Raw genomic sequence first — 13,211 nt, forward strand, 5'->3', positions numbered from 1 at the left:
ATATTGTGTTCATTAGCTGGGTTATTGTTTCTACCTTGCCTTATTCAATATTTTATCTGACTAATCCACTCAGTCATTCAAAGCATGCTGATTGCTGTAGTAGACCTGGAATTGGCTACAGGAGAGGCTGGACAATTTGAGACAACAGCTAAGATATCCAAAATAATGAGATTAAAGACAGAAGACAAAAAGGGAAAAGCTTCCAAAGTTTTGGCCAGACTTGAAGCCCAGACACGAATGAGTAAGATAAATGAAAATTTATACAAGCGAGGGGGGACTGTGAAATACAATGCTTTGTATCGTGTCAGGTACATACAGGCAATGTGTGTATTTGTGATTGCAATATGGAGACCAACAATGGGACAGTTGCGAATTCTAATAATAACTGAGGAAAGTAAAGCATGGAAGAAGGCCTTTGAACCTATCTTTGTTTGCAATTAACCTTGGTTGATTGAGGAGCATTTGAATTAAAGTGTTAAGGATGTTGCTCTTTGCTTGTAGTTAATCCTTAAAGAGTTCTGCAATAATAACCTTTTGAAGTGTAATTTTAGAATGTTGCTTGTATACTTGAAACCATAGTTTTGGAATATATATAAAGGAAACATGCTTATCTCACACCTTAACAAAAAAGAGAAAAGCAGCTTAAGAAAGGAAGATGAACAAAAACTCGAGGATTTACATTTTTGACGAAGGTAAGCTGGATATCATTGTTATGAGATTTATAGTCTCTGCAATCAAAAGGTGGACCCACATCTGGGGAGTTGGACTCCACTAGATGGGATCTGTCTTTCTTCTTTTGGAAACTGGACCACCACCATATGTGGATACTCCTTTTTGGCATATATCCCGAGAAAAACTAAAGCACAATAGTGTATAGAATTGCGACAAAAAATTATAGAATAAAAACCACTGATGAGTAAAAATTGGAATAGAAACTGCTGAGAAAGCTGATGAGTACCCCTATAAATACCTGTAAGCCTCAACTATTTGTGTGCAGTTAGAGGGAAAACTTCCCCCATTGTACCCAGTGCTGTATTGCTCACATTTACCATATTAAAAAATGAATTGATTGCTGCTTGAATATTGGCCTAGGCAAGCTTCTCATGCATAACAGGCACAGGGCAGGGACAAAGCAGGACAGCCTGGGCACAGGCATGTGCAGCAGCTGCAAAACGGCCCTGCCAGAGCCAACTTCGGGAGAACTTTGGCCATGGCTGCTGGGCCTGGGCCTGAAGCAGGAGCAGGAGACAAGTGACCCTTGCAGGCCTGGGGCCTCATTGCCTCCTTGTCCCTGCTCAGCAGCCTGGCAGGGGCCGCCCCATGCTCCTGCCCTTGCCATTGCACATCCCCACATGCCAGTGCCCATCCCAGCAAGAGCCCTGAGCAAGGAGGGAGGGACAGCATCTGCCTGGCCAGGGGCTGGGGCTCAGGCCTTGGCCCTTGGCATTTCTCAAACACATCCAGCTTTGCTCAGCCCCAGAAACACCTTGGCCTTGTTTTTCCCCTGGTGTCATCACTGCCTCCAGTGTTCTGCTCTAACTAACCTGGGAACACTTTCTCAGTGGGACCCATTTAAACTTCAAGAAACTTCAGAGTTTATATTTAACTTTGAGTTCTTGAGAAGTTTTTTGAAGACTCTCTCAGGGACTCAGTCTGATGTAAACAACAGCAAAGCCCCAAGAGGCTCATTAAACTCCTTGTTCTGTCTCTGTGCTGCTGAGCTTTAAAGGAACAGCTCTTCCCAGGACCAGCTCCTCTCCCAGACCAGCAGGGCTGAGGGCTCTGCCTACAGGCACTGAGGGGACAGGAGCCAGGCAGAGACAGGCTGAAGGCAATTCAGCATTGGGAAGCATTGAGCTCAGGCTTCACTTGGGGAAAGATCTTCACAGCCCTGTGCATGGTGAGTGTGAGGGTGCAGGGCAATGTCCCCTGTGCTCCTGGAGGGATCTCCTTAAGCTGACCCAGGACAGGACTGATGTGACTGTAAGGATGCTCTGCTGCTCTTTCTGCTTTGGGGGAGGATGTGCTGCAGAGCGGGGCTTCCCTGGGCACGGTCAGAGGGAAAGGACAGGACGGCTCCTGCTGCCAGGGCCGGCTGCAGGGGGTGAAGCTGGGGCTGCAGACAGGGCTGCTCAGAGCTCCAGCTCATGCCCAGGGTGACTTTTCATGAGCTCATTCTGGGCAGGATTTTCCTGCTTGGGTCTCTGCTTTCCTGAATCTGTGCTCCCACTTTTCCCTCGCTCAGCTTGGTGGCAATAGAAAATTAACTGTGCAGGGTAGATCAGGGCCTGAGACACTTAAACCATCACCCTGAGGATTCCTGGGCACCTCAGCAAGTGCCTGCACCTGCCCAGCCTCCAGATCCATGCAGCATCACCTTTCCATGGAGCCCAGGCTGGGGGAGCTGTTCTTTAATCCCTGCAGGGCCCAGCAGCTGCAGGGCAGGGCTGGCCCAGGGGCTGGGCTGGGCTCTGGTAGCCCTGGCAGGGAAGGAGCCCGAGGCCACAGGAGCAGCTGGGGCTGGGACAGCTCCAGCAGCAGAGCCGTGGGCAGCCAGGGAGGGAGACAGTGCTGAGGGAAGCCCTGCTGCAGGGCAGATGTGGCACCTGCCGGGCCTGCCCTGCAGGGCAGACACTGCCCTGAGCAGCACAGCTCTTGTGTCCCCTCGCAGCCAGCACAGCCCTCAGCCCGGGGGCTCGGGGCCCTCAGTCCCTCCTGGGCTGGCAGAGCAGCCCCAGAGATGAAGGGCATCTCTGTGGCCATGTGCCCATTCCCTGCTGACCAGGGCCTGAGGGCCACTGTCCTGCCCTGCTGCTGCCTGGCAGGGGGTGGGCAGAGCTGGCCAGGGAAAGGCTTTTCATCAGGCCCGGCTCTCTCTCTCTCCTTGCCTTGCCCAGGTGCTGCTGGCATTGCTGAGGGGCTCTCTGCAATGGCAGTTCCAGCTGCAGGGCCAGGCCCAGCCCTTGGGCTCCTCCTGTGCAGGCTGAGCACAGCAATGGGGTGTCCCAGCTCCCTGTGCCCGGGCAGCTCTGGGAAGGGCAGCCTGGGAGGCTGGCAATGAGCCCACTCTCCTGACTCTGGGAAAGGCAGGAGCCACTTTGTGTGCCAGGGATCCTCTGCTCTCAGCAGTGTCTCCTGGCTGACCAGGGTAACACGGGAGTGGATCTCAGAAAGGTGCAAGTGCAGGGCAGCTGGAACAGGAGAGAGAGACAGAGCAGCTCTCCTCAGTCTGCACTTAGCCTTAGACATCCTCCTGTCTCACTGGACTCTGTTCGCCCCAGGTGCAGCAGAATCACTCATTCTTCCTTCCGTTATCCCCATCACTTCACCCAGGCAGTTCTGCAGCCCTACAGGAAATTCTTTATCCAAGCCTGAACACCAGGACTGGGCCCTGCTCTCACTGTTCCCCTGCACTGTTTGGGGGTCAGGGCTGACTCCCAGGTGTCCTGCAGGCCGAGGTCCAGCTCCTCACACAGCATTGGCCAGCAGCAATCAGAGCTCCAGCAACAATGGTGAAGGAAGATCTCCTAGACATACACAAAGGGGAGGTGCTTAGTGGAAAGAAAGAGGCTACGACAAAGAGTTGTGATTTTTCTGTGAGAAATTTCCCTTCCATTGCCCTGTCTTTCCTCCTTCTGTACGTTGAAATGTGCAGACACAGCAAATGTTCAACAGCAGCTCCATCAGGCACTTCCTCCTGCTGGCAGTGGAAGACAGGCGGCAGCTGCAGCTCCTGCACTTCTGCCTCTTGCTGGGCATCTCCCTGGCTGCCCTCCTGGGCAACGGCCTCATCATCAGCGCCGTAGCCTGCGGCCACCACCTGCACACGCCCATGTTCTTCTTCCTGCTCAACCTGGCCTTCAGCGACCTGGGCTCCATCTGCACCACTGTCCCCAAAGCCATGCACAATTCCCTCTGGGACACCAGGCACATCTCCTACTCAGGATGTGCTGCTCAGCTATTTCTGTTTCTATTTTTCATTTCTGCAGAGTTTTCCCTCCTGACCGTCATGTGCTATGACCGCTACGTGTCCATCTGCAAACCCCTGCACTACGGGACCCTCCTGGGCAGCAGAGCTTGTGCCCACATGGCAGCAGCTGCCTGGGCCAGTGCCTTTCTCAATGCTCTGCTGCACACAGCCAATACATTTTCCCTGCCCCTGTGCCATGGCAATGCCCTGGGCCAGTTCTTCTGTGAGGTTCCCCAGATCCTCAAGCTCTCCTGCTCACACTCCACCTTCAGAAAAATTTGGATTTCATTGGTTGCTATCATTTTAGCTTTTGGCTGTTTTGTGTTCATTGTTTTCTCCTATGTGCAGATCTTCAGGGCTGTGCTGAGGATCCCCTCTGAGCAGGGACGGCACAAAGCCTTTTCCACCTGCCTCCCCCACCTGGCTGTGGTCTCCCTGTTTGTCAGCACTGGCACATTTGCCTACCTGAAGCCCCCCTCCATCTCCTCCCCATCCCTGGATCTGGCCCTGTCAGTTCTGTACTCGGTGGTGCCTCCAGCCCTGAACCCCCTCATCTACAGCCTGAGGAACCAGGAGCTCAAGGCTGCGGTGTGGACACTGATGAATAGATGGTTACAGAAACATTAAGCTTCTGACCAGTTTCTACAAATCTCATGTAATAAAAGTCATCTTTGATACCACTTGGGTTTGTTTGTTGATATGTTCTTGTCTTTTGGTTTACCGTTTTATTATTTACAACAAAGGAAGGTCACTGTTTGTGCCATTTGTCATTTTGTTTCTCTCCACCTTCACAGTGGCCTCAGACTGTGTCAATGAGGTGCTGCACTCTCAGTGGCTTCAGACAGAATAAAAGCTCTCCGAGCAGAGTTTTCATCAGAGACACCTCTTTTGTTGCCTTCCCTGGAGCAGCAGCAGCAATGTCTGTGTGCAGAGCTGGGGCAGATCAGGGCTGGCCCAGCAGCTGTGCCCAGCAGCCGCAGCACTTGGTGTTGCCAGTGCTGCTGCCGTGGCCCTGCCCCGCTGCCCTGGTGGCCCTGGTGTTGCTGCAGGGCCTGAGTGCTCTCGGGGCCGGGCACAGCCCTGGGGGTGGCAGTGCCGGGGCTGCAGCAGAGACAGGCCATGGGCACTGCTGGGGCAGCGCTGACGCCTCAGGCCAGGGCCTGGGGGCTCCAGGCTCCTTGCCCAGGCTCTCTCAAGAATACGCCCAGGCCAATGCTCAGCAAAGAAAAGCCCTGTGAGCAGGCCTAGGCTGGCCGTGGGCAGGCTGGGGGCAAACAGCATGGCTGGGGCTCTGCAAGGGCCCTGGGACAGACAGGAAGGAGCAGCAGAGCAGGGACTGATCCATCCCCAGTGCGCTGCACGGGCCAGGGCAGCGTCCCAGAGAGTCCTGATGGAGCTGCCAACAACGTCCCCCCTCTACAGCCCTGGCCTCTCCCCCAGCTCACACAGGTGCCCCATCCTTGCAGGCACAGACACGGCAGCACTGGCTCAGCAGCCCCTGTTTGCATTGCACAGAGCAGGGGGAGCACCCCCATGCTGTTGGTGTGGGGACATGAACCAGAGGGAGCACAAATGCCATCAGCCCCTGGGGCCAGCAAGGGCTGGGGGACACCAGGGAAACCACTCAGCTTTGTCCTGCCCTCTGCAGTCAGCCAGAAAGTTTGTTCCCATCAGCTGGGAGTTTCCTTTCCCACTGCAGACACTGTTGCTCAGAGCCAGGGCTGCCTGGCAGCCACCCCCAAACTGCCCTGAGCATTTCCTTGGCTTCACCTGTGCTTTCTTTTCCCTTTCCTGTTCTAGATTACTTCTTATTCCACCCCTGGAAACAGCCCATCCCTGTTTGCCCTGTCCACTCTGGCCCCACTCCCCATTGCAGTTCCTGACTTGGCACCATGGGAACGTCCCTTGGGCAGCAGGATCATCCTACAAGTGCTGCAGGAATTGTCTGCAGGCTCCTGCAGTGCCTGGTGCTGCTCCCTTGCCAGAGGCACCCCAGGCCAGGGGGGCACATCTGGGCTGCTGTGTCTGGCTCTGGGGCTCCCTGTTCTGGGCAGTGAGGAGGGGCTGCAGAGGTTCTGCAGGACTGACAGGATGGGCTTTGGGGCTGGCAGGAGAAGCTGAGGGACCTGGGCTGCTGGGGCTGCTGAAGAGGAGGCCCAGGGCTCCTCCTGCAACTGCTCCAAGGGTGGTTCCAGAGAGTCACAGAATCAGCAAGATTGGAAAAGACCTTGGAGATCATCAAGTCCAACCTCTGCCCTGACACCTCCTTGTCTCCGTGAGCCTCCTCTTCTCCAGGATAAACAACCCCAGATCCCTCAGCTGCTCCTCACAGGACTTGAGTTCCAGACCCCTCCCCAGCCTTGTTGCCCTTCTCTGGACACACTCCAGCCCCTCCATGGCCTTCCTAAATTGGGGGCCCAGAACTGGACACAGCACTCGAGGTGTGGCCTCACCAGTGCCGAGTGCAGGGGAAGAATCCCTGCCCTGCTCCTGCTGGCCACACCATTCCTGATCCAGGCCAGGAGCCATTGGCCTTCTTGCCCACCTGGGCACACTGCTGCCTCATGTCCAGCCTGCTGTCCATCAGTGCCCCCAGGTCCCTTTCTGCCTGGCCGCTGTCCAGCCACTCTGTCCCCAGCCTGTAGCACTGCAGGGGTTGTTGTGGCCAAAGTGCAAGACCCGGCACTTGGACTTATTAAACTTCATCTTATTGGACTCTGCCCATCCATCCAACTGTTCCCGGTCTCTCTGCAGAGGCCTCCTACCTTCCAGCAGATGGACACACGCTCCCAGCTTAGTTTTGCCTGCAGATTTACTACTGAAAGTCTCAACACTCTCATCCATGTTGTCAGTAATAATATTGAACAGAACTGGCTCCAGCAGACACCCCTGAGGGACACCTCAGGTGACTGGCTGCCAGCTGGATGCAGCAGCATTCACCACCACTCCCTGGTGTAACATTCACCGCCACTCAACTGGCCATCCAGCCAGTTGTAGGTGTTTAGTTCATGCCCATTTTTCTTTCAGAGAACATAAAAAAACTTAATAATTTCATGGTCAGTAGTGGTGTTCACAGAGGTCCCAGAAGAGGGAAGAGAAAAGGATCTGACTCCATGTTTCAGAAGACTAATTTATTATTTTATGATAGATATTCTAATTCAACTATACAAAAAGAATAGAAGAAAGGATTTCATCAGAAGGCTTGCAAGCAAAGGAGAAAGAATGGAATGATAACAAAATCCTGTGTCTGACCAGAGAGAGACACAGCTGGACTGTGATTGGCCATTAAATAGAAACAATGACATGAAGCCAATCACATATCCACCTGTTGCATTCCACAGCAGCAGATAATTATTGTTTATATTTTGTACCTGAGGCCTCAGCTTCTCAGGAGCCAAATCCTAGCAAAGGGATTTTTTAGAAAATATCATGGCTACAATGGTCGCTGTGCCCCAAACAGCCTCTGACCAACTCTGATCTGCCACCAGCCCTTCTCTTTTTGTGACCAGCAGGAGACAGAGCTTTCTTTGGCAGTGGGAATTGCAGGAAACCTCCCCCAAGTGCACCTTGGAAGGTTCAGGCTGGAGCTGAGGAGAAAGCAAAGTCCCTCGCAGGGCAGAATGTTGGTGCTGGAGGTGTGGCAGCGTGAGGCTGGGCCATGGCCGGGCTCTGTGTGCCAGGAGCCGGCAGCGCTGGGTGCAGGGAGCCCAGGGAGGGCACAGCAATGCTGGGTGAGAAATGCTGGGGCACAGCGAGATGGGCAGCGCCTCTGGAGGCCCCACAGGAGGAACTTTCCTGGCAGGGGCTGCACTTTGCTTCTCCCTCGGCCTCCCTGGGGAGGCTGGCAGGGGCTGCAGGTTGATGCCATTTGTCCTTGCTGCCCCTCACATCCCCCTGGCCCACCAAGAGCCCCGAGGCAGCCGTGAGGGACAGGCCCTGCTGGCCCAGGCTGGGCTCAGGGCTTGGCCTTTCTGCTTCCTGCAGCCAAGCCAGGCCTTGCTCAGCATTGCAGTTCCCTGCTCAGAGCCTTGGGCTCCCTGCAATCCTGCCCTCAAGGATCTGCTCTCACCAGGCCCTGGGCAGCCTTGGGCACTCCCTGCCCACCCTGGGGCCCAGCCATGCTCCAAGGCACTTGGAGTTTTGCTGCTGACTCCTTGAGCAGCTTCTTCATCCTTCTCTATGTGCCTGAGGCTCCTGGAGCCAGCCCCAAATCCAGCGTGGGGCTGATTAAAATACAGAAAGGCCTCAGGAGCTCTTTGTCTCCCTTCCATTGTCTTTGAGTCTCCAGGGCTTGTGCAGTGACTGGAGTCAGTTTGGAGTTGTCTTCAGGAGGAAGATGTCAAAATGCACCTCATGATTTTTGTTTTTTTAATCACATCAGTATCTTTTTATATTTTAGTTATGAGAAGAGGGGATAGAAGCATTCCACAAGTGATCTGGATGCTGAATGTCTCCTTAGGAGGTCTGGGCATGGATAAGAATGAGCCCCTTGCAGGCTGAGCCTGTTTGGTCAAGCTGCTCCTCACCCCCAGCCTCACCATGTCTGACAACGCCCACCTGGGACTGACATCTCCAAAAAAAAGAAAAGTTTTAGCATTTTTCCTTATAAATAAAATTTATTAATAACAAAATGATAATTGTATTATTTGAATTTAGGATATTCTAACACAATATTTTTATTACCTAATTTGTATAGTTATATTAAAACTGGATACATTTGTAGCAACCAAGAAAATTATTCATCATTGGTTCTAAGTAACACAATTCCTTCATGAATTAATTAAATAATTTCTATTAGCTGTTTATTTCTTTCTCTTTATGTTAATTAGTTATATTTGTAGTCTTTTTGTCATCATTTTTATCATCTTTTTCTCAGACAGGGTTGGGGGGGCCTGCACTTCGGGGTCCCTGGGGACATTTCTGGGGCACATTTGGGGCAGTTTTGGGTCTGTGGAGGGAATTCAGAGAGAACTTGAGGGTCTGGAGGACAACTGGGGGAGCCGGGTGGGCACTTGGAGGGGCACTCAGGGATTCTGAGGGACAGTTCGGGGTCCATGGCAGCACTTGGGAGGCCAGGGCCCTTGGAGGTCACGGAGGGGAATTTGGGGCCCTTCAGGGTCCGGGCGGGCACTTGGAGGGACTCGAACGGGGCTCTCTGGGGCGCGGGGGGTGATGGGAGTTGTAGGCGCGGGTATCATACGGTTTAACAGGGCCGCGGAGCATCACGGGAGTTCTGGACGCAGCTGCAATGGCTCTCGGTGGGGCGCGGGGCATGACGGGAGCTGTAGTCTCGGAAGTGGTTGGAACGAAATGTTTCGGAGTCCGGGACGGCTCTTGGGGGACACCTTTGCGTCCGAGCCACGACTTGGGATTGTCTGGGGGAACCTAAACGGCACGGGAGCCCTTGGGAGGAGCTCGGAGAGCTCCAACCGGGCTCTTTAGGGCGCGGGTCAGGCCGGAGTTTTAGGCGCGGGACTGTGTTCTGAGGGGCTCTGGGGCCACGGGGGACGAGAGGAGATGAATTCCCAGAAGTGGCTGTACCGGGCATCTGTGAGGGTGCGAGCACTCAGGGGTTCGGGGGTGCTTATGGCAGACCCGAATGGGCGCTGAGGGGACACTGAGGGATCCTGGAGTGTTTGGGGGACACTTATGGGACAGATGGGGACGGATCCCGCAGTTCTGTGGAGCGCGGGGCATGACGGGAGTTGTTCTCCCGGCTGCAATGAGGCTCAGTCGGGCCGCGGGGCATGACGGGAGTTGTAGGCAAAAAGAAAATTTGCTGCCCGTGTAAGCACCGCCTCCAGGCCCAGATCCCTGGCACTGATTGGCTGCTGCTGGTGACGGGCCGGAGCTTCGGCAAATGGGATGCAGTGGAGGTGGGAACAGCCAATTCCCCCTCCTCCAGTCCCTCCCAGTAAAGCCCAGTTCATCCCCAGTACAGACCAGTATAAAATCAGTAAAGCCCAATTAGTTCCCTGTAGAACCCAGTTCAATCCAGTGCCCCTCCAATCCCTCCCAGTACAGCCCAGTCCATCCCAATACACCCGAGTTCATTACCAGTCATTCCCAGTTCCTCCCAGTGTCATCCACAGGTACCCCGGTGTCCCCAGTCTTCTCTACAATTGCCCCAGTGTCCCCAGTTTCTCCCAGTATTCCCCAGTGTCACTCCCAGTATGTCCCAGTGTCTCCCACAGAATTCCCAGTGTTCCCCAGTATGTCCCAGTCCTCCCCAGTGTTTCCAAGGACAGTTTAATTTCTCTCGATGGCCGTGGCAGCCAAACCCAGCAGTGGGGTCAGTGCAGTGCCCATGGCCACAGCCCCTTGCAGGGGCCCAGTGCAGCTTGGGCTGATGATCCACCATCACAGCTGGCCCAGGGCAGCTCTGCAGTGGTTTGGTGGCACCTGGGGCTGGCACACCCCTGAGCAGTGAGTCTGTTTGCAGTGGGGAAACTCAGGAGGTTCAGATTGCTTCAAAAAATCCCCAAAAAGGTAAAACCCCTCTTAGGCTGAGTGCAGCCAGCTCTGCAAGCACAGCAGGGCCCAGGGAAGTGAGGACAGACAGGATGGGGCTGGGCAATGTGGAGAGAGGTTGTCCACACTGGGTCAGAGCTCCAGGCACAGCTTCTGTGAGCAGGCCAGAGCTCCTGAGAGAGACCCTGGGTCAATATCAATCACAGAATGCTGCAATCACCTCTGATGTAAAGAGAAATAAAATAAAATACATCCTTTAAAATAGGAATGCGTATTTTTTACAAGTTCTTTGAAATCTTTCTCCATAAGTGGACTAGGAAAATTTTAATGACCCTCTCAGGGCTTTTGTGTTGTTTACATCAGACTCAGTCCCTGAGAGTGTCTTCAATAAACTTCTCAAGAACTCAAAATTAAATTGAAACTCTGAACTTTCTTGAAGTTTTAATGGGTCCCACTGAGGAACACGACTGAGAAAGTGTCCCCAGGTTCCAGTTAGAGCAGAACACTGGAGGCAGTGATGACAGCTGGGGACAAACAAGGCCAAGGTGTCTCTGGTGCTGAGCAAAGCTGGATGTGTTTGAGGAATGCCAAGGGCCAAGGCCTGAGCCCCAGCCCCTGGCCAGGCAGATGCTGTCCCTCCCTCCTTGCTCAGGGCTCTTGCCGGGATGGGCACTGGCATGTGGGGATGTGCAATGGCAAGGGCAGGAGCATGGGGCGGCCCCTGCCAGGCTGCTGAGCAGGGACAAGGAGGCAATGAGGCCCCAGGCCTGCAAGGGTCACTTGTCTCCTGCTCCTGCCTCAGGCCCAGGCCCAGCAGCCATGGCCAAAGTGCTGCCCAAGTTGGCTCTGGCAGGGCTGTCTTGCAGCTGCTGCCCATCCCTGTGCCCTGTGCAGCCCAGGCTGTCCCACGGTGTCCCTGCCCTGCGCCTCTGTCCCTGCAGGCTGTCGGCATCCCCCGGCTGCCCCACCTGGCTGGCTCCTTCCTTTGCTGACAGCTCTGCCTCCTGCCTGCCTCTGCCTGCCCACACAGAGCCTGGAGCTTATACCAAAAGGCTTCATTCCATGTTTACCCTTCCTGTGAACTTTGAGCACAGGAACAAGGCATGCAGGGGCTGCTTTCCCAGCAAGGATGGTTGGAAGAGAAGAAGAAGACATCTGGCTCAAGAGGGCAGGAATGGAGAAATCTAGGAGGTAGTCTGGGAACTTGGGGTGGGTTTTATGGAAGTGGGTAAATTGTAATTCACATTTAGGGACTTTATATAGATAACACACTGGTAGAATTCCATATCCATGTAAGGTTAGGAGTTATCCCATGCTGGACCTCAGGCGTGAATAAATGATACCCTCTGAAATAGCAAATGAGTGTTAAGGAGCCTTATTCTGATATTTTGGACACTTGGTGACAGCAGAGGCTGACAGATCCAAGGGCCTCGCTGTGACACTGTGGAACCCCATGGAACAAAGGGTCCATTGTGATGCAGTGGAGCCCCATGGAACCAAATGTCCATTGTATAAGAGCAAGGTCTTGTGGAACCAAGGAGACCATTGCTGACAGCGTGGGAGCTCATGGAGCCATGGGCTCATTGTGACAGTGTGGGGCGGCATGTTACCAATGGTCCATTGTGACACTGCAGAACCTTCTGGAATCAAGGGGATCATGTTATGCAGTGGAACCCCATGGAACCAAAAGTCCATTGGGACACAGCAGGGCCTCCTAGAACCAAGGGTCCATTGTGGCTCTGTGGGGCTTCCCAGAGCCAAGGAGACCATTTGGACACTGTGGGACCTCATGGAACCACCTGGCACTGTGACACAGTGGAGCCACCTGGAGCCAAGGGGCCACTGAGACACTGAGGAACCTCATGGAACCAAAGGTCCATTGTTACACTGCAGGGCCCTGTGGAACCAACAGGACTGTGGTGCTCCATGGAACCAAGGGGCCATTCTGATTCTGCTTTGCCTCATGGAGCCAAGAGGCCTCCACGACACTGCAGGGCCTCATGGAATCAAGGGGATCACAGTGACACTGTGGGGCTCCATGGGACAAAGGGGCCATTTTGACCCCATGGAACCAAGGTGACCATTGCTCTGCTATGGGACATCATGGAACCAAGGGGGCCATTGAGCCACAGCGAAGCCTCATGGAACCATGGAGATCATTATGACACATGGGACCTCATGGAACCAAAGGGCATTGTGACACAGCAAGCCCTCATGGAACCAAGGGCACAATAGTGACACTGTGGGGCTCTGAGTGACCAATGGGGCATTCTTACAGTGCACAAGCAAGCTGACTACTGTGACACTGTGGTGCATCATGGAAACAAAAGTCCATTTTGACACAGTTTGGCTGCATGAAACCATGGAGGCCATTTTTACACTTTGAAGCCTTGTGAAACCAAAGAGCCATTGCAGCACTTTGTGTCCCTATAGAACCAAGGAGTCCATTGTGACGCCATGAGGCCCTGTTGGGCCAAAGGGCAGATGTGGCACTGAGTGGCACCACGAAACCAAGGGACCATTGCGACACTACAGGGCCCCATGGAATTAAGGATTCTTGGAACAGTGTGGGACTCATGGAACCAAAGGTCCATTGTGACATTGCGGGGCATCATGGATCTAAGGGGGGACAATTGTGATGCTGTGGGACCCAGTGGAAGCAGGAGGCCAGTGTGACACAGCTGGGCCTCATGCAGCCAAGGGCCCACGGGGATCCTGAGGAGCCCAAAAGAGCCAAGGGGCCGTTTTGACACTCTGCAGCTGTGGAGAC

Source organism: Melospiza melodia, unplaced genomic scaffold (genome assembly GCF_035770615.1).
Source record: "Melospiza melodia melodia isolate bMelMel2 unplaced genomic scaffold, bMelMel2.pri scaffold_34, whole genome shotgun sequence".
NCBI classification, from domain to species: domain Eukaryota; kingdom Metazoa; phylum Chordata; class Aves; order Passeriformes; family Passerellidae; genus Melospiza; species Melospiza melodia.